The 18,430-nt window shown below is 56.0% G+C and overlaps 1 protein-coding gene across 1 annotated transcript in view; it reads right to left on the minus strand.

Annotated features, from left to right (window-relative positions):
• KCNC1 (potassium voltage-gated channel subfamily C member 1) overlaps window positions 1-18,430 on the minus strand; it is a 46,540-nt gene that overhangs the window by 25,346 nt on the left and 2,764 nt on the right. The gene's annotated exons all lie outside the window — the stretch shown is intronic.

Here is an 18,430-nt window from a genome sequence, read left to right on the forward strand (position 1 = left end):
CACCTTCACTTGTTCCAGCCACCCCGCCTCCTCAAACGTTTCTTACATGTGTTGCACACATGTAAGGGCCCTCACACCGGCTACTCCCCCTGCCCAGAACACTCTTCCCAGGATCCTCAAGGCTCAGGCTCTCACCACTTCAGGAGGCCCACTCCCACCGTCCTGAAATCTCAGCCAGCGCCTGCACTCATCCAGCTGCTCTGCCCCTACGTTCCCCGTGTCGGATGGGCCACCTTTGAACATGACCTTTTCCCAGCTTTACTGAGGTGCAATGTACATACAAAAACCTTCACCCATTCTAAGTATCCAGCTGGACGAATGTCAGCACATCACACCATAGAGCTGGCTTATTTCTATATGGTCTGTTTGTCTCTTTCCCCCCTTAGCATGGATGGTCCAGGAGGTGGCTCACCTGAGGATCAGAGCTGCCCCTGCCATCAGGCTCGGCCACACACCCCACACTGGGAGAGGAAGGGGGGCGCTTCCTGGGGAACCGGGGGCCCAGCTAAGCAAGAGCACAGCGTCCCATCCTTCGTCGCTTGTCTCAACCCTTCTGTCTACACAAGAGACACAGCAAAGTTTACCATTCTTGCCCTCCACCTCCTTAGGAAGAGACCCCTCCTCTGCTGCCCACTTTTCCTCATGCACACACTCACTGACTCACTGACACAGCATCCGCCCCTACCCCACAATGGGCACAATCGATTTCAGACTTGTGTTTACACCAGCACGGGCCACACTTACAGTGGATCTACAATCATGCTGGCAAAAGGCTGCAGTCACTCATCATTCACCCATGTTCTCGTCAGCTTAGTCTCCACAGCGATTGTGTATTACACTGGCAAGGGGCACAGTGACTGAGAGCAGATCCAGGTCTACACTGGCGATAGGGATGCTCTTGACAGCAGGCTCAAGTCTACAGAGGCAGCAGGCACAATCACATCCATCTTTTGTCACTGGGCACTAAGACCCAGTGGCCATGAACATGACTGACTGAGGAGTGGGCAAGAATGGTCCTTTTCAGAGAAGCCGGACACAGCCTCCCTCCTCACAGGCTGGCCAGCTGAAGGTGTGGAATTCAACCACCCGGGTCCCGCCCAGGGGCGAGAACTGGCGTGGGAACGTGGAAGTCAAATCCCACACACACATGGGCCCTGGAGTGTGGAATCTGGGCCACATGGTGAGGAGATGAGACCATGTCTATTCCCAGAGCCCTGAGATCACTCAAGGTGAGCAGAGACGTGGCTGTGTGACTCCCAGCGCCGCCTGCCCCCTCGACACCTCACACGGGGGCCTGGCCCAACCAGCCTGGGCTTAAAAAAGCACCAGGAAATGTCACTTTCTTTTTGAGGAGGTGCGATGGGAGGGCCCAGGCAGTCTAGCCGCTGGCCTATTCAATTCAAAGGTAGGGATTGGTGACAGGGCCTTCAAATCCTGAAGCTCATGTCCTATCCAGGCTAGACAGAGTTCCAGCCCCTTCTCAGAGAGACAGAGCCCTGCCCAGTGCCAGTCCAGAGGCCCTAGCCTGCCTGCCAGCCCAGCCGGGGGTCTGACTGGGGCTGTGTGACGCCTGTGTCAGCCCCAGTCAGCATCGGGCCTGTGGCCTGAGCAGGCTCAGAGGCTCAGGGACTATGGCTGGACCAGGTACCACCCGCTGTGCTAGGCCATTGTGCTAGGCTGGCTCGAGTGGTACCTCTGGGCGCTGGCCACTGGCTGCTAAGCATCTGGTCTGGGCAATGCCTGTTCCCTGCTCCCACTGTGCTGCCATTTCCCCATCTGTACTAAGAGAGTGGTCAGACACCCTCCAGCTCCTCCTCTAAGATTCCTGTGGTACCCATGACAACATCTAGATCCTACCAGAGGCCCAGCCTGGATGAGAGACAAGTGAGGGTGGCTTCTTCGTGTGAGAAGAGAGCTCCAAGGCCACTGGGCCATCTGCGGATGCAGCTTCCACTCATTCATTCATTCATTCAATCATCAAACATTTACTGCATGCCTATTGTACACCAGGCATCACTTTTCACAGCCACCTCTAAAAATCACAGCTTTAAAGAAACCTCCCAGCACAGAGCTAGGCACATAGTAGGGAATAGTGAAGGTAAAGACACCTACTGTGTGCGGCATGCTGAGCCAGGCTTATCCTAAGCACTCCCACACGCCCCATGGCATCTACCCCTGCACCAACTCTGAGGTCCATGCTGCAGTTACCATCCCAATTTTACAAAAAGGAACTGAGGCTCGGACAGATTATGGAAGTTGCCCATGAGCATACACTTGAGAGGTGAGGGCATTAGAAGCAGAAATCCAGCTTTTTCCTCTAGAACACATGCTCTTAAGCACTCTCCCAGCTCAACAAACACTGATTGAGGGAATGCCGGAGTGAATGAAGGAAACTTTGTGCTAGTGCAAGTGTGGGTCCATGAGTGTCTGGGGTCCGTAAGTGTGGGGAGCTTATGTGTGCAGATGTTTGTGTGTTTGCATGTGGAGCCGTTTTATGGAAAGACTCCCTTGCTGTCTTGGTCTTGTGTGTACTGGAGCTATACTTAGCTGCAGCCGTGACTGTAATGAGCAGTTAGCAGCGCACCAGGCACTCTCATTGGGACCTGGTTTCCCTGGGAGATAGCCGGGGCCAGTGTGTGTGTGGTGGGGGTGCAGCCTGGTGCTGGGGAACGCTAGACCCGGGCTTCGGGAGGGGGACTGGAGCACTGCAGCACAGTGGCTTGTGCAGATTCTTCTAGCCCCATCTGGAAGACCCTGCTCTGGGCTAGCTACATCTAAGCCTCCAGGCCCTGCCAAGCAGTTGAGCTGGGGCCTCTCTGCCCCATGTCTGCGGTCCCTTTACTGGCCCTTGCTAGTCAATTGGAATGAAAGCCTTAGAACACTTGTCTAGAGCCTGGGGATTGATGGGGAAAAGCTGTTGAGTGATGGTGGATCTTGATATACCTGAGACAGGGTCATTTGAGTCCTCAGGAGGGCCCCCTCCCCAGCCAGAAGAGCTGTGCTGTCCCCTGGAGTATGTGCTACCAGAGTGATCAGGGGGGCTAGCCAAGGCTGGGGACCCAAGGAGGAAGAGTGGCCTCCCCATCCCAGAACAAACTGCAGCCACGGGTATGCTCAGTGTGGCCTGGGGTTCAGAGGCCAATCCCCCACTCGCTGTCTGCCCTCCAGTGGCCACAGGGAGTCTGGAAAATCCTGGGCCCTGAGGCCTCCCCTGACATATGGCTCTGCCTGCAGTTTCTCTCAAGGCTGTTCTGGGTCTGCTCCATCAGAGCCTCTCACCTTTGAGAGCAGACCAGTCCCCCGGGCCAGTCGTGCCCCCAGCTCCCAGCTCCCTCACTCCACAAACCATCCACCCTTTGCATGTGGCAAACCCGGCTTGTCCATTATGGGCTGGGTGGCTCTGCCCTGCCTTCCACTCTGAAGTCCTCAGCTTCCAAGTCCCATCCTCTAGGAGGTTTCCATTTAGTGAGAGGCAGGACTTCCTCTCCAGCCTTCAAGCCAAGAGACCAGAAATTTATCCCCCTGCTCTCACATCCATCCGTTTGTTCATCCATCCACTACCCACCCAGCCAGTATCCCCTCCATACAGCCTTCCTCCCATCTGTATCCATCCACGAACCCAAATTTTGTCCATTCTTTCATCCATTTGCCCATCACCCATCTGTCCATCCAACCATCTCATTCTTGACTTTGGAACCAAAACATAACAGCACAGGAAGGGACACTGGCACTGCCCTAGTTGGCCTTCTTAATTTCCCCAAGAAGATCTGACCTTGTTTTCCTTTTTTTTTTTTTTTTTTTTTTTCCATTTTAGGGCTGCATCTGTAGCATATGGAGGTTCCCAGGCTAGGAGTTGAGTCAAAGTTGAGCCACTGCCAAACACAGCCACAGCCATGCCAGATCTGAGCTGCGTCTGCGACCTATACCACAGCTCATGGCAATGCCGGATCCTTAACCCACTAAGTGAGGCCAGGGATCGAACCTGCAACCTCATGGATACTAGTCAGGTTTATCACCGCTGAGCCACGACGGGAATTCCAATGTTTTCCCTTATCAGTAAGATAGCGACAATATCTAATCCTTCTCCGTCACAGGGCTCTGGTGAGGCACATTGCTTTAGCAGAGATTTATTGATTCCATGTTACGTAACAGGCACTATGGTCTCTTAAGCTGGTCCTTGTCCTCCAAGAGGCAGCAGTTGAGCTGGGGAGACATATCACCCTAATTGGGCAGTTGGATCAGGGCAGGCAAAGTTCTCTGGGAGAGCAGGCTCTTCACGAGAGGGATCAGGAAAGGCTCCAGACAGGAAGGGCCATCAGAATTGGCCTTGGGAGTTCCCATCATGGCTCAGCAGTACAATCCCAACTAGTATCCATGAGGATTCAGGTTTGATCCCTGGCCTCACTCAGTGGATTGAGGATCTGGTGTTGCCACGAGCTTTGGTGTAGGTCGCAGATGCGGCTGGGATCCTGTGTTGTTGTGGCTGTGGTGTAGGCCGGCAGCTGCAGCTCTGATTGGACCCTAGCCTAGGAGCCTCCATATGCTGCAAGTGCAGCTCTAAGAAGCAGAAAAAAAAAAAAAAAGAACTGGCCTAGAAGGATGGATCCTTCTCAGATACGCAGAGGTGGAAGAGAGGGTATTCTCTGTGGAAGGAACAGAACAAGCAAAGGCAGGAGGCAGGGGAGCCCGGGCACCACGGGGGAATGGCTGGTGTGTCTGGAGGCCAAGGGTGGGCCATCTGCAAAGACACGCTGGCTGGGAGGGCTTCCAAAGGCAGCACAACAGGGCCTGGGAGGAGCCATGGACGTGGAAAGACAGCAGGTCAGTACAAATCACGGTGATTTCTTACTCTGAGCCTTTTACTCAGATCCCTGGACTGCCAGTCTGGAAAAAAAATATCTTCTTGGTGACAGCCAGGCCTCAGGAGACACGACTCCTGCTGCCTAGAAGGGAAGCCAGCGCCTGGCATTTCTGACCTTTGTGCCACTAAATATATCATTGGTGACAGTGGTTTGTGGCCCTGAGGCTGTGGGGCCACTCGACGAGGCTTCCATGGCCCATCTCTCTGTCTCTGTGGCTCAACCAGAGCCTCCTTATACCGCTTCCCTGGGGAACCCAGGATCAGGTTCAACAGGCCTCAGGCAGCCAGCGGGTTAGCACCTCCCAAGTGCCAGGCTCCATGCTGGGGGCTCTGCTTCTCTGAGACTTACCCCATTTCACACAGGAGGCAGTGGCTCTGCCAGATGCCACCAGCCTGAGCCCACACTGAGGCAGGGGACACCAAAACCCAGCCCCGGCCAGCCCCAAGGCCTGTGCTCTCTCCACCCTGTTCCCGCTTCACGGGTCCCTGTCCTGGGGATCTGGTCTCTTCCCACATGCAGCCTTGTTCTGAACTGTATTTTCTCCCTCACAAACTACCTTTCTGCCCCTGGTCTGAGTGGTTTCTCCCAGTATCCTTGAGAAGCAGGCAGTGCCATTACGTATACTTTACAGATGAGAGCACTTAAGGCCCAGAAAGACAGGGGCCATGCTTCAGGGGCGAGGGCTGGTCAGGGGCTGCATCAGGAGTGCCCGTGGCCACGCGAGGAGAAGCACACTGCCCAGGGCTGGCCCTTGGGAGATGACAGTCACTGGGCTCCCAAGAGCCCAGCCCACGGCCCAGGGCTCAGGCTGCCTCCAGGCGACCCAGTGGGAGACTGCGTGTCTCGCAACTGCTCAGAGAACCCCTGAGGTTGAGCATAAAACATTCATCCCTGAGAGCTGAGACGCTGGCCCTGGTGGGAGGCTGTGGTCTGAAGTATGTTCAGCTCTGCCCTGGTGACAAGGCCCAGGGGAGTCCCACGTCCTTGCTCTACCACCTGTGTGGGTAGTGCTGGTCCTGGGAACCACTGAAGCCTCCCTGGGGACAGCAACCCCCTTCTTAGACATCAGGTTCATGTTCTCAGAAACCCCTGGCGGGGGCAGGGGAACAAAAAGTGGGATGAGGCCAGTATCTGCAAGGCACCCTCACAGCTGAGACTTATAGAGGTCACACAGCTCACAACCAGCACAGCAGGTTTGGACCCGGGCAGTCTGGCTCCGGTCTAGCCCATCATCATCACACTCACCACCCCTCTCAGCACACCTGGAGTGAGTGCCGGGTGAGCCACCAGTGAGGGCTCTGCCACCAGAAACTGCTGGCAGGACCTTTGCCTGGAAGGGCCCCTCCCCTCTGGCTCCCTCACCAACTTCCCTCCAGCCCCTCAGCCCCTCAAAGAACAGCTCACTCCCTCCCCCGGCCTGGTGGCAGCCCCGTGGGACCCCAACATTTCCTCCTGGGCACAGCTGGCTTTTAGGGAGAGAGCAGAGATCCCCCATCTCGCTGATGCAGAAGCCCCTCCCTGAGGCCCGGTTTTCTGGAGATCCAGGTAGATCCAGACTGCGCAGCCCCTGTGGCCACCGAGAGGGGAGGGGACAGCCGTGCAGACGTGAGCATGGCCCGGAGCTGGGCTGGCACACCCAGGGAGCCCAGGACGAGACCCCACTGCTCCCTGCAGTGGGGCTGCAGGGAGCTCTTCTCTGCTCTTTCCAGACTGCCACTGTCCCTGGCTCTTGGAGCCCTGCCCCGGACACTGACCTCTCTCTGGGCCTTGAACCCCAAAGGCACGTCTGCTCAGGGCTTTTGCATGTCCCATTCCCTCTGTTCCCCAGATGGCACAGGTCTCCCTCCCTCTCCTCCTGCAAGTCTTTGCTGCAATGTTACCTGCCCTACCTACCACAGGAGTTAAGTCGTCACCTCCAGCACTTCCTGGGTCTCCCCCCGATTGTCTGTCTCTGTAGCGCTTCTCACCCTCCGACACACATTATAGTCCATGCATTGGTTTGTTCCTTTTTTGGGGGGCGGGGGGACGGTACGTACCCTCGGCCTATGGAGGTTCCCAGGCTAGGGGGTGAAACCAAGCTACAGCTGCCAGCCTAGATCACAGCCACAGCAATTCAGGATCTGAGCCACATTAGCCACCTATACCACAGCTCACGGCAACGCCGGATCCTTAACCCACTGAGCAAGGCCAGGAATCAAACCTGTGTCCTCATGGACACTAGTTCGTTAACTACTGAGCCACGATGGAAACTCCCCATTTGTTTCTTTTTATTGTCCCTGCTGGGGAATGAAAGCTTCTCTAGGGCAGAGATTTTTTACTATTTTGTTCTTTGCTCTACTCCCAGCTTCTAGAGCAGTGCCTGTCGCCTAGTAAATAGGTGCTCAATAAATATTTGCTGAATGAAGGAATGAATGAGTGCTAACAGCAGCCCCTGGCAGAGGAACTATAGAGACTGTCCTTATGTATAAAGTGGACGTGTTGGGAGACGCTCCATGGGTGGGGAGGGAAGGGGGTGGGGTGGGGACACATCATGGGCAGGGGACCAGGGGCCTGCGGGCAGGAGCCAGAGCCAAAGTGAAGCAGGAATAGGGTTGCCCGGCTTGCAGGGGAAGGGTCAGGGTTGAGCCAGGGTGGAAGGGGCATCTAAGGCCCTGCACAGGCTGGAGTAAGCTTCCTCTGGCTGCTGAGGCCCAGGCCAAAGCAGCATCAGAGCCTGGACCCAATGAGGCTGGCTCCTGAGGCCCCCTGAGCTCAGCTGTCTGGGGCTGCCCCAGCTAATATTAGCTCATCCCCATCCAGCCTGGCGTCAGTCTGGCGGGACAGCCCAGCCTCAGAACCGGTACCACCCACTGGCACCACAGGAGCCCCAAGCCTTAGCCCCCAGGCTCCAGTGGCTCCTGGGGTTGGCCTGGCCCCTGTGGCCACTGCTCTCTGTGCCTGGGAGTCCCTGGAAAGAGGAGATGTTTCAGTGCCCTGAGTGGAGCTGTGATACATGGCCCTGGCCCACCAGCCCCACCACACTGTACAACTGTCAGCATCTCAGGTCCCTGTGCTTGGCTCCCGGCCAGAGCCTGATGTCAACGGCCCACCCTCCCTCTTCCCCCGCAGGCAGAAGTTCCATCATCCATCTCGCTCTTTCCTCACTACACCTGAGGAAGGAGGCAGAGCGGGGACCACCGGCCCATTACAACAGATGGAGTGACTGAGGTTCAGAAAGGGCCATGGCCTGCCCGCGACACAGGGCAGCTTCATGGCAAAATCAAAAGAGAATCCAGGGTGACATCCCTGAAATCTGGTCCCTGGGAGACAGATGCTGGAAGGAGGGGCTCCCAGAACCACATAGGTGAGGTGACCCCTAGAAAGGTATTTGAAGGGAGAGTCCGTTGCTGGAAAAAGGAAGCAGGTGGTGAACGGGTAAGGGTTTGGATCTTCTAGAGCCAAGGGCTGTTAAAAAGACAATAATGGAACCCACGATAATTAAGCACTTCTTATGTTTCGGGTTCTGGGTTAAGTGCTTAACACATTCAATCCTCCCGACTTCCCTGTGAGTCAGGTGCTATAAATATCCCTCTCTTGAGGCACAGACAGGTTAGGGAACTTGTCCAAGGTCGCACAGCTGGGAAGTGGAAGCGAGGCTGGGATTCGAATGCAGGTCTCCTGGCTCAAGAGGCCACGCTCTTTGAGGCCTGCACACTTTCTACCCAGCAGGTTCCTGGGGTGTGTTAAGCAGGGGGATTTGGGACAAAAAAGCATCCTAGGCCTTCAAGGAGAAGAGTCTGTGTTGAAAGCCAATAACGAATGCCTAGAACTTCCCACAAGCATAGCTTACAGAGGAAAGGGCACAATGGTCGGGGGAGGGCATGGATGGGGAAGGAGATGGGGAGGGAGGGATGGGGAGAAGGAGAAAAAAGAACCCAGCTGGCCAGCAGGAGGAACAGCGTCCCAAAGGAAGGCGGTCATGGACTTTAGGCTGGACCGGGTGGACCTAGAACTTGGTGTCCTGCGACATAACCTTCCTCAGAGCTGGTGCCGCCTGGTTTTTGAAAATAGTTTCTCAGCCTCTGAGCTCTAGCTGTGGGTAGTAGTTGGGCTAATGTGGAGTGAAGGATGCGTTTGGAGAGTGGAGGGTCCGGGATGGGAAGAGCCTCTTCTGGCCCTGGGTGGTGACAGCAGCAGGTGGCACCCTGCCCTGACTGCGGTTTGCCCCCCAACCCCCGACAAGAGCACCAGCCCTGTAGCAATGCCTCTGCCTCTGCCACCCATCACCGCTCCAGGCCTGGGGGTGGAAGCACTGCGTTCCCAATGAGGCCGAGAAGGACGGGGTCAGCCAGTCACAGGCTCAAAGGCGTGGTGCCCATGTCTGACCTAGGTCTTGAACTCCCAGCCTCCTTATCCATTCTCTCAAGGATTATGTATTCAACACCCACTCTATGTCAGGCCCTGTTCCAGGCTCCAAGCACAGAACAATGGGTAAAAGGGACCAAGATCCCTGCCCTCCTGGAGTTTACGTTCCAACAGGAGAAAGACAATAAATAAGACAAATGAGTAAAATACAGTTTGATGGCGCTAAATGCCAAGGAGAAAACCCAAAAGCCCACAACAGGGGAAAGGATGCAAGGGTGTGATCTGACATGAGATCTGAGTCCAGGTGACGGAGCTGAGGGAGGGAAGAGTGGGGGCAAGTGCTCCGGTGGAAGGCAGAGCGACACGACAGTCCTGCGGCAGAAGCACGAGCACTGCGCTGTCGGAAGACCAGGGAGGCCAGGATGAGCAAGAAGGAGGGAGGAGAGAGAGCAGAAGGGGCAGGCTGGGTGCAAGCAGCTTGTGTGGAGCCTTATAACCCTCATGGGGACCTGGGCTTCTCCCCGAGTGAGACCAGAAGCCAGAGCGAGCAGAGCACAGGGGTGGCTCAGCCTGGCGAGTGTTTTTCCAAGAGGGTCTTGGTGGCCGTGTGTGGAAGGCAAGGGCAAGGGCAAGAGCAGGAGGGACAGTTCACAGTCATCCAGGGGCGAGAAGATGGTGGCTTCAGCCAGGCAGGTGGCAACAGAGGTGATATGCCAAGGCCGGGCTCTGGCTATGTTTGCAACACGGAGATGATAGGATTTGCTGATGCGTCAGAGAAAGACAGGAATCAAAGATGGTGTCAAGGTTTTTGGTCAGAGTCCCTGGGTGGATGAGGCTGTCACTGACCAAGCTGGGGCCTCACCACCACCACCTCCTGGCCCATCACCCCAGTGTCAACGTCTTGGGCATAGGGAAAGCTCAGAATCACCCATGATGCTCCGCCAACCCGCGTGCACCCACTCAGGCCTCTGTGTCCCGATAGTTCCTCTCCACTGGGAACTGCTCCTGCATCAGCACTTCTCAGAATCTGAGGATCATGTTAAAATGTAGATTCTGGAGTTCCCATCATGGTGCAGTGGTTAATGAATCCGACTAGGAACCATGAGGTTGCGGGTTCGATCCCTGGCCTTGCTTAGTGGGTTAAGGATCCGGCGTTGCCGTGAGCTGTGGTGTAGGTCGCAGATGAGGCTTGGATCCCATGTTGCTGTGGCTCTGGTGTAGGCCGGTGGCTGCAGCTCTGATTAGACCCCTAGCCTGGGAACCTCCATATGCTGCGGGAACGGCCCGAGAAATGGCAAAAAGAAAAAAAAAAAAAAAAAAAAAAAAGCAGATTCTGCATCAGTAGGTCTGGAGGGGAGGCACTGGGGCCTGAAACTCTTCATTTCTAACAGGTGCACAAACGCTGTGGATGCCATTGGTCAGAGGACCCCAGTGAGTGGCAAGAGCCCCCGTGTCCCAGTCCCCATGGCAAGTCCTCCCTCTCTCAGTATCGGCATCCCTGGAATGTGGGGGAAATATCCTGACCACCTCCTCTCTGATCTAGGAATCAAATTCTCTAGGGACAGAACCCAGGAACCTGACGTTTTTGAAGCATCCCAGGTTAATCAGAGTCAGCCGTGGGTGGGAGTCCCCCAGCAAACACACCTGCAGCCCCCAGAGCAACTATTACAAACACACCAGCCCTGGTCCCATGGAGGACAGTAGTCGCTGACGGCACCCCTCTCTGCAGCGACCCGATACCATGAGTTGGCCCCTGGCCCTGCTCTAGCCCCTAGAGCCTGCCATAGCATCTCCTCTCTGAGTGCCCCTTTCTTCAACTCCTGGAGGGGCAGGTAGCCAAGAGAAGGACCTGGAGAAGAGGGTAGCGGGTGCCACCCGCTGGGCCTGAATAGAGGAAGTATCTCCAGGTCTGTGCCGTAAGAGGCTGGCTGAGCCTACCATGTCCAATGGCTCACAGGGGCCCAGCACCCGTGGTACCCCAGGCAGGACGGGATCACTTTGCCGTCAAGGAAAGAATGAGGGAAGGTTGAGGGAATCTGGATGAATGTAAGAGGAAGCTCCTCGGACCCCTCCCCTAGGCTCCTGCCCGCTTGGTACCAGGACCCTTGCCAGGAGTGCTTGCACAGGCCCTGGAGAGATGCTGGGCCAAAGATGCAGAAGGAGAAATAGGCAAGAACTAATTTTGCTCCCACAGTGCTTTTGGGAAGCTGAAGTGCAGAATTTTTAGATGCCTGGAGAGTCAGAGCCGGGAAGGGACATGGTGGTCATTTAGAATGACTGCTGTCTTTCACAGGGAGAGAAACTGCAGACTGAAGGGATGATGGCATTTGCCTAAGGGAGCCTGGCTGGGGTTCCTGCTCCAAAGCAGCTGCCTGATGCCCACAACTGGGGTCCTGTCTTCACGCGCCTCATCTCTCCACACACCTGGGTGGCCCCAAAGCCCGTCCCCAGCCACAGGCCCCCACTGACCTCCAGTTCAAATCATGTATGTTGACTGCAGGCCCCACCCAGACCCCTCCCTCCCAAAGGATGACAGCAAAGACGGGAGCCTTAGGGACCTTGAGGGGTGGGTTTTCACGTTCAGCAAAAACTAGAAAGGATACTGGGAGAGGGAATAGTTGAGCAAACACTGGGAGGCTGCAAGGAGGGCTGAAGATGAGGAGGCCCGGGAGGAGCCTGGCAGAAGGGAGCAGTGGGAGCCATGGCCGGGTTCCAGAGCAGAAGGCCTGGAATGCCGAGCTGAGGAGGAGCCCGCATGCTCCCCAAGCATCACCTGACTCCCCAGCCCCCTACCCCTTCCCCGCAGGCCACGGGGAGCCCCCAGACTTTCATGGCTGATGGGCAGCTGAGATACCTTCTGAAAATCCTCTTCTTGGGAGCTGCCAGAACATCCTCTTACCCCGCCAGGTCAGACCCTCGCCTGTCCTTGTTCAGGGGCCACAACTTAACTGAGCAGGATTCCCGGGCAGGTTTGGGGGGAAGAGGGAGGGAACCAGAAGGAAGCCCAAGTCTGGGCCACAGCCAGCCTCAGACGCCAGCCTCCCTGAACAGTGACCGGGGGCAGTCCTGAGTACTGGTGATGGACAGAGCTCCGGGGTCAGGCAGATCCACAGCTGAATGCTGGCCCACCATGCGCAAGCTAAATGACCTTGGAAATGTCACTTTGAGCCTCAGCAGCCTCATCTGTGACATGGGTGTGATAGTAATGATACAGTTCCATGGGAATGGCCTGAGAATTAAATGAGAATACGTAACCCAGACCAGGCTGTCAGACATGTAGTTAAGTGCTTTTGTAAACAGCAACTATTAGCATTGTGACTCAAGAAAGGAAGGGGGAGTTCCTGTCATGGCAACGCGGAAAGGAATCCGACTAGGAACCGTGAGGCTGCAGGTTCAATCCCTGGCCTCACTCAGTGGGTGAAGGATCTGGCGTTGCCATGAGCTGTGGTGTAGGTTGCAGATGCGGCTCAGATCCGGTATGGCTGTGGCTGTAGTGTAGGCCAGCAGCTGTGGCTCTGATAGACCCCTAGCCTGGGAACCTCCATGTGCCATGGTGCAGCCCTAAAAAGCAGGAAAAAAAAAAAAAAAAAAGGAAGGGGCTGCTGGAAAATCCTGCTAGGGGGATGATAAGAACAGGATTTGGGCTAAGGTCTGGGTTGACAGGCTAATGGAGGTCTCAGCTGGCTGAACTGGGACCTGGGAGGGGAGCCGGGAAGGCAGGTAGGCGGGTAACTGCTGACTTTCCCTCCCTCAGGGGAGGACTGAGGAAGGAGAACAGCTGCCCAGGTGGGATTTGATGTTCTTTCATTTTATTTTATTTTTTATTTTTAAATTTTTATTTTTATTTTTTTGTCTTTTTGCCATTTCTTGGGCCGCTCCCTCGGCATATGGAGGTTCCCAGGCTAGGGGGTCTCATCGGAGCTGCAGCTGCCAGCTTAAGCCAGAGCCACAGCAACGCAGGATACGAGCCACGTCTGCGACCTACACCACAGCTCACGGCAATGCTGGATCCTTAACCCACTGAGCAAGGCCAGGGATCGAACCTGCAACCTCATGGTTCCTAGTCGGATTCGTTAACCGCTGAGCCACAATGGGAACTCCCTGATGTTCTTTTAAAGCTGAGAGCCAAGAGCCATGCAAATGGCTGGGAGGCTGGGGATGTGAGTCTGAGCTGCACTAATTGGCTATGTGGGCCCGTTTCTCCACCGGATGAGGGCAGTGGCTAGAGATGGCCTGGGAGCGCCCCCACAGTCCCGTGCGTGTAGAAGGCGGTCCCTCCTACCCAAGCGGTTCCCCTGAACTAGGACTGGGCATCTAACTGTCCCTGGAGTCTCTTAGGCCCCCCTCTTCCTGGAGCCCGCACCCCAGGAAGGGAAGCTCAGGCCAGGGGCATGGCCAGGCTGGCCCAGGGGCCGCTGGGAGGCAGTGGCTTAAGGCCCTGACCTTTTGGTCCAGAGCGAAGACACTGGTCATGGGACTGCTCAGAATAGCCGTGCACTATATTCAGCTGTCTTGGGAGGCCCAGAGATCCCTGGCCCAGGCGGCGGGCCCTGGAACAGCGCCCCCCCCCACAGCCCCCCCCCCCCACCTCTGAGACAACAGGCCTCCCTCTCTGGGAGGCTCAAGCCAATCTCCTCCAAAGCTCTGGCAGATGCCAGACTTCCCAGGGTTATGGAGCACAGTCTCCTGTCCCCAGAGCGCCTGGTTCCAGATACTCCCTGAGGTGTCATAAGGCAGATGGGGCTCCCAGCCATTAAGCCGGGAGTTAGGGACCTGGGTTTCTGAACCAGTCTCTCAACTAACTTGTTCACATGTGACCCTGGGTAAAGCCCTCCTTTCTGGGTCTCAGCTTCCTCATCTGCCATAATAAGAGCTCCTCTTATACTGAGTATGTGAGAAGCTTAGATTCTGGAGCGGGAGACAAACCAGAATCCAGTAAGGCTGCTAATGAACATTTTATTACAAACCAGTTTATCTGATAGGAAGGACTCTGATTCTGCACCCTGGGGTCCAGGAAGGCACTATCCCAGGCACTGATGTTTGCGGCGGGGTGTCAAGGATCAAAAGGGGCGAACCAGGAGGAAAGAGTGCACCAGAAGGAACAGTATATGCAAAGGCCCTGAAGCAGGGGGACCTGACAGGTGCAGGAAAAGGAAACGAGGCCAGGATGACTGGAGCTCAGTGAATAACGCAGAGTCAGGCCCGGGGAGACTGGAGAGGCGGGCAGGGCCTGAGGGGCCACCGTTCGGGGCTGGGGAAGCACGAAAGGGTTTTCAGCAGGCAAGGAGGTGAGCTGATGGATCTAGTTAGAAACCTCTGTGGTTGCCAAGTGGAGGATGAACTGGAGCTGGGCCTTTGGGAACCAGTGGTGGCTGGAACTAGGATGGGAGACATGGAGACAGGGGGCAAAGGATGGAGTCGAGAGAGAGTCATGAAGTAAAATGATAATATGACCCATAGGAGTAATAACAGCAGCCAACATTTATTGAGCACTTACTGCATGCCAGGCCCTGTGACTTGGAGCTTTCCACATATTATCTCAGCTAATCTCTCCATCAAGCCTCTGGGGGAAGTTCTATCATGATGCCCTTTTTAGAAGCAAAGAGGCTGAGCGATTCTGGCCAGGAGACGTTTAGGTTGGGACTTTCATTACAGGGAGGGGAACTGGTGAGGGGGCTGAAGTACCACTCAAAGACGTGAGGATACCATAAAAGCATCATGGGAAGGAGGAGAACACCAGACTAGGGACACACTGGCCGGGCACACTTGGGGAGGGGAACACACCCGGCCCTTTGCCACTGCTCACGGGTCTCCTTCATGTGTTATTATGACTTAAAGTGGGGCCCTGACCTGGGCGAGTGGTCTCTGGGGGAGAGGGGGGCGAGCCGTCTAGGAAGTCCGTGATAGTATCTCTGTCCCTCATCCCCCCACATGACAAGCTAAGACTCTAAGAGCCGAGTGTCAGCTGGGACCCAAGGGAGGACCAGAAGTCCCTGGCTGGGCTCCTCATCCCAGCTTCTAGGTGAGGTTCCTTCCCAGGGAGCTGAGAGGGAGGAGGACTGCATCGGGTCCCAGAGAGGTGGGGACAAGGCAGAGAGACAGAGACTTGGCCTCAAAGCAGAGCTAGATAGTGGGGTGGATGGAGGCGGGGCTCCCCAAGCTTGGGGCCATGGGCACTTCTTTGTCATTGGAAAGTCAAGTGACTTTGGGGGGGGCAGATGTCATCACACACACACACACTCACACACACAGATGGGATGCTCACTGGCCTGCAGCACAGGGACTGCCACTGGTGGTATGTGACCTGACCCAGAACAAAGCTTCTGATGATAACAGGATAATCAGAGATAAAAGCCAAGGGCTTCAGACCTGCACTGGCCCCCAAGGAAGAGAGGAGGGTAGGTTTCCAGCCAGGGCTGCCCCAGGTTGGCCCATACAGCCCCAACTGCCCCATCCTTCCGCAGCTTTGCATGCTGGGACTCCCGACCCCTGCTACCTCCCTGCCCCTCAAAGCTCGCCCAGCATCGCCTCCTCTGGACAGTTCTCACCCTCGCAGCCCCAGGAAGCCACTTCACAGCCCTTACTGCAAAATGTCATCATCATCCTTGGCCTGTGTGTGTCTGGGGCACCACTCTTTACCCCACAACACAAGCTGGGCTCATCCTGTCGCAGCTCACCCCCCCCACCTCTCCCCGCGCCCCCAGCCTGGGGGCCCGGGAAACCACAGGCAAGAGAGGCCAGGGAACCAGCCGCCCCAGTTAGCACTGTCACCCCCGAAGAGCTCAGATGGGACTTCCTCCCACCCCGGCCGACCAGCCCCTATCTCCCAGAGCCGCCACTTAACCTGAGGCGCAGTGGCCTCCCAGCCTGGCCCATGCACCAAAGACGGGCCTGAGCGAGCACAGGATTTCTACTAAGGATGGGAAAGGGGGGCAGAACTGCTTACGAAGGCAGCTCAAAAGTCCCAGGAGACGGAGGCAGCAGTAGAAGCTGGTCTGAAGTCGCATCTTCCTCAAAGCGCTCACACCCAGGCCACGCAGGGCCTCGCTCACATACAAGCCCACACAGCCACACTGACACTAGGTTCTCACACACAGCTTCTGTCTTACACATGCCTCACACGCACGGGCTCTATCACACACAGGACCCCCACACAGCCTCACACATGGAGCTTCACAGTTCCACTCCTGCCCCACACAGAAATACACTCACCTAAGTCTCTCGAACTCCCAAGAAGCTCTCTCTCACACACACTCACACACACATGCACACACACACACAGCATTTCTCTTACACATGGAGTCTCTCTCTTATATACGTACTCTCTCCCATGCAGCTGCATCCACACACCAAGTCCATCTCTCAAAACACAGAATCTGTCTCTCCCACTTTCACATGAATTTTTCTGATACAGATACTCACAGACTCTCTCTCACATAGTCTCAACACACACACACACACACACACCCAGACTCTCTCTCACATAGTCTCAATACACACACACACACCCAGAGTTTCACTAACATATATTTTTATTCTCATAGGTCTTTCTCACACACATGAAGAATCTCTCACACCCACACAGAATCTCTCTTCCACAGATTCTCACACATGCAGCCTTGCCTTCACGCATATCTAAAATATCACTCCCGGGACTCTGGTCTCGGATCCAGAACAGGCACTGAAATCTCGACCCACCACGCTGAGGCGGCTTGGGGTGGGGGGCCCCCTGTGGAGGAGGGGTAAACAAAGGTGACAGAAGCAGCGGCAGAGCAGAGATGGAGGGGGAGGGCGGGCAGCCGGCTCTGCGCAGCTCAGCTGCAGAGAGGCAGCGCAATGCAGCTAGGCCAGCCGGGTGTGCAGCAGGAAGCCTGGGTTCTAATCCAGGCTCTGCCCTCGGCTTCTGCAGACCCTTGGGCAGGCCTCAGTGTCCTCATCTGTCACCCAAGGGAGTTGGAACAACTCTGTGTGGCTACTGAGGAAAGAAGGGGGCAGAGAGAGGCTGCGGGAAGGGGGGACACTTTCTAACCTCCTCCACCCCCCGCCACTGCCCAGATCTTCCCTCAGTCTGCTCTTCAATGGATACTTGAGAGAGCTGGGACTTTTCTGTGAGGTGTTGTACTCCGAGGCCCCATTTATCCAACTCATTTATTTACACAGGGGGGGGGCACCCCACTGCCTAGGAATGACCAGTGGAAGGAGGTGGATGGGGAGGGAGCTGGAACATGCCTCACGTGAACCCTGCCTATCCTGAAACTCAGGGGCATGGGCCAGAGCCCTAAAGCTGCGCTCGAAGAGTGGGGATGGCGGGTGGACCCAGCCTCTTCTAGGGAGCCAAGAGGTGGAGAGGACAATGAGGGAGGTGGGCCTGCTCTTTGCTTTTGAGGCCAGAGGGTTTGGGGTGCTGGTAAGATGCTGCCGAAGGTCAAAGACAGGCTGGGGAGGCAACTGCTTGAACCCCGGCCCTCTCCCCTACCACACACACACACACACACACACACGTGCTGGTTCAACCTCAGTCCCCTTCTGCCTGCCCCTCCCCGCAGCTTAGCCACTGCCTCCAGTTACATAATCCTCTGGCGAGGGTGGCCTCGGTCAGGAAAACGGAGGGGAGGGAGACCTCTGAGGGTCCCAGTCCACTCTGAGGATAGCAGGGAGCTGGCGGCCAGCTCAGGGGAGGATGGGGTCCCAGGAGACTGGGGTTCCAGCTTCTGTTTGGCCTTTCGCTCCCTAGTGACCTTGGGCAGGGTCCTTAAAACAGGGGGTTTAACTCCCTCCCTGTTACTGCCCCTCCTCTGCAATACGCACATATTTGATCTCAGATTTAATACATAAGACCTGCTGCCCCCTGCCTCAGATGCTAAAACACTGAGTGTTTATTTCAGTAACACACCTATTGGGCCTGTGCCTAAACACAGCCTTTTTCTGCCATGGACACTTCAGTGTCCCCCATCCCCTGTCCCCACTGGAGTCTGCTACGCAGGGGCAGGAGGGAAGGGGTGTGGAGCCACAAAGGAGCACAGAGCAGCAAAGGCAGTGTTTCGTCTGCTAGGGAGTTGGGGGCTGGCTCACACATGGGGGAGGGGCTCCGCTTTACATTCGCACCTCAGACCTTCCCCCCAACGCCTTAGGCTCCATTCAGGCCCCCGAGGACAGAGCCCAGTGAAGGCAAGAGGTGACTCTTGCAGGGTAGGTCACCGCTGGTATCTCCCTTTCAGACAAGG

This window comes from Sus scrofa, chromosome 2 (genome assembly GCF_054392235.1).
Source record: "Sus scrofa isolate SSC_HxYL_T2T_F1_AM1 chromosome 2, Sscrofa_HxYL_maternal_Yorkshire_Landrace_v2.0, whole genome shotgun sequence".
Lineage (NCBI taxonomy): Eukaryota > Metazoa > Chordata > Mammalia > Artiodactyla > Suidae > Sus > Sus scrofa.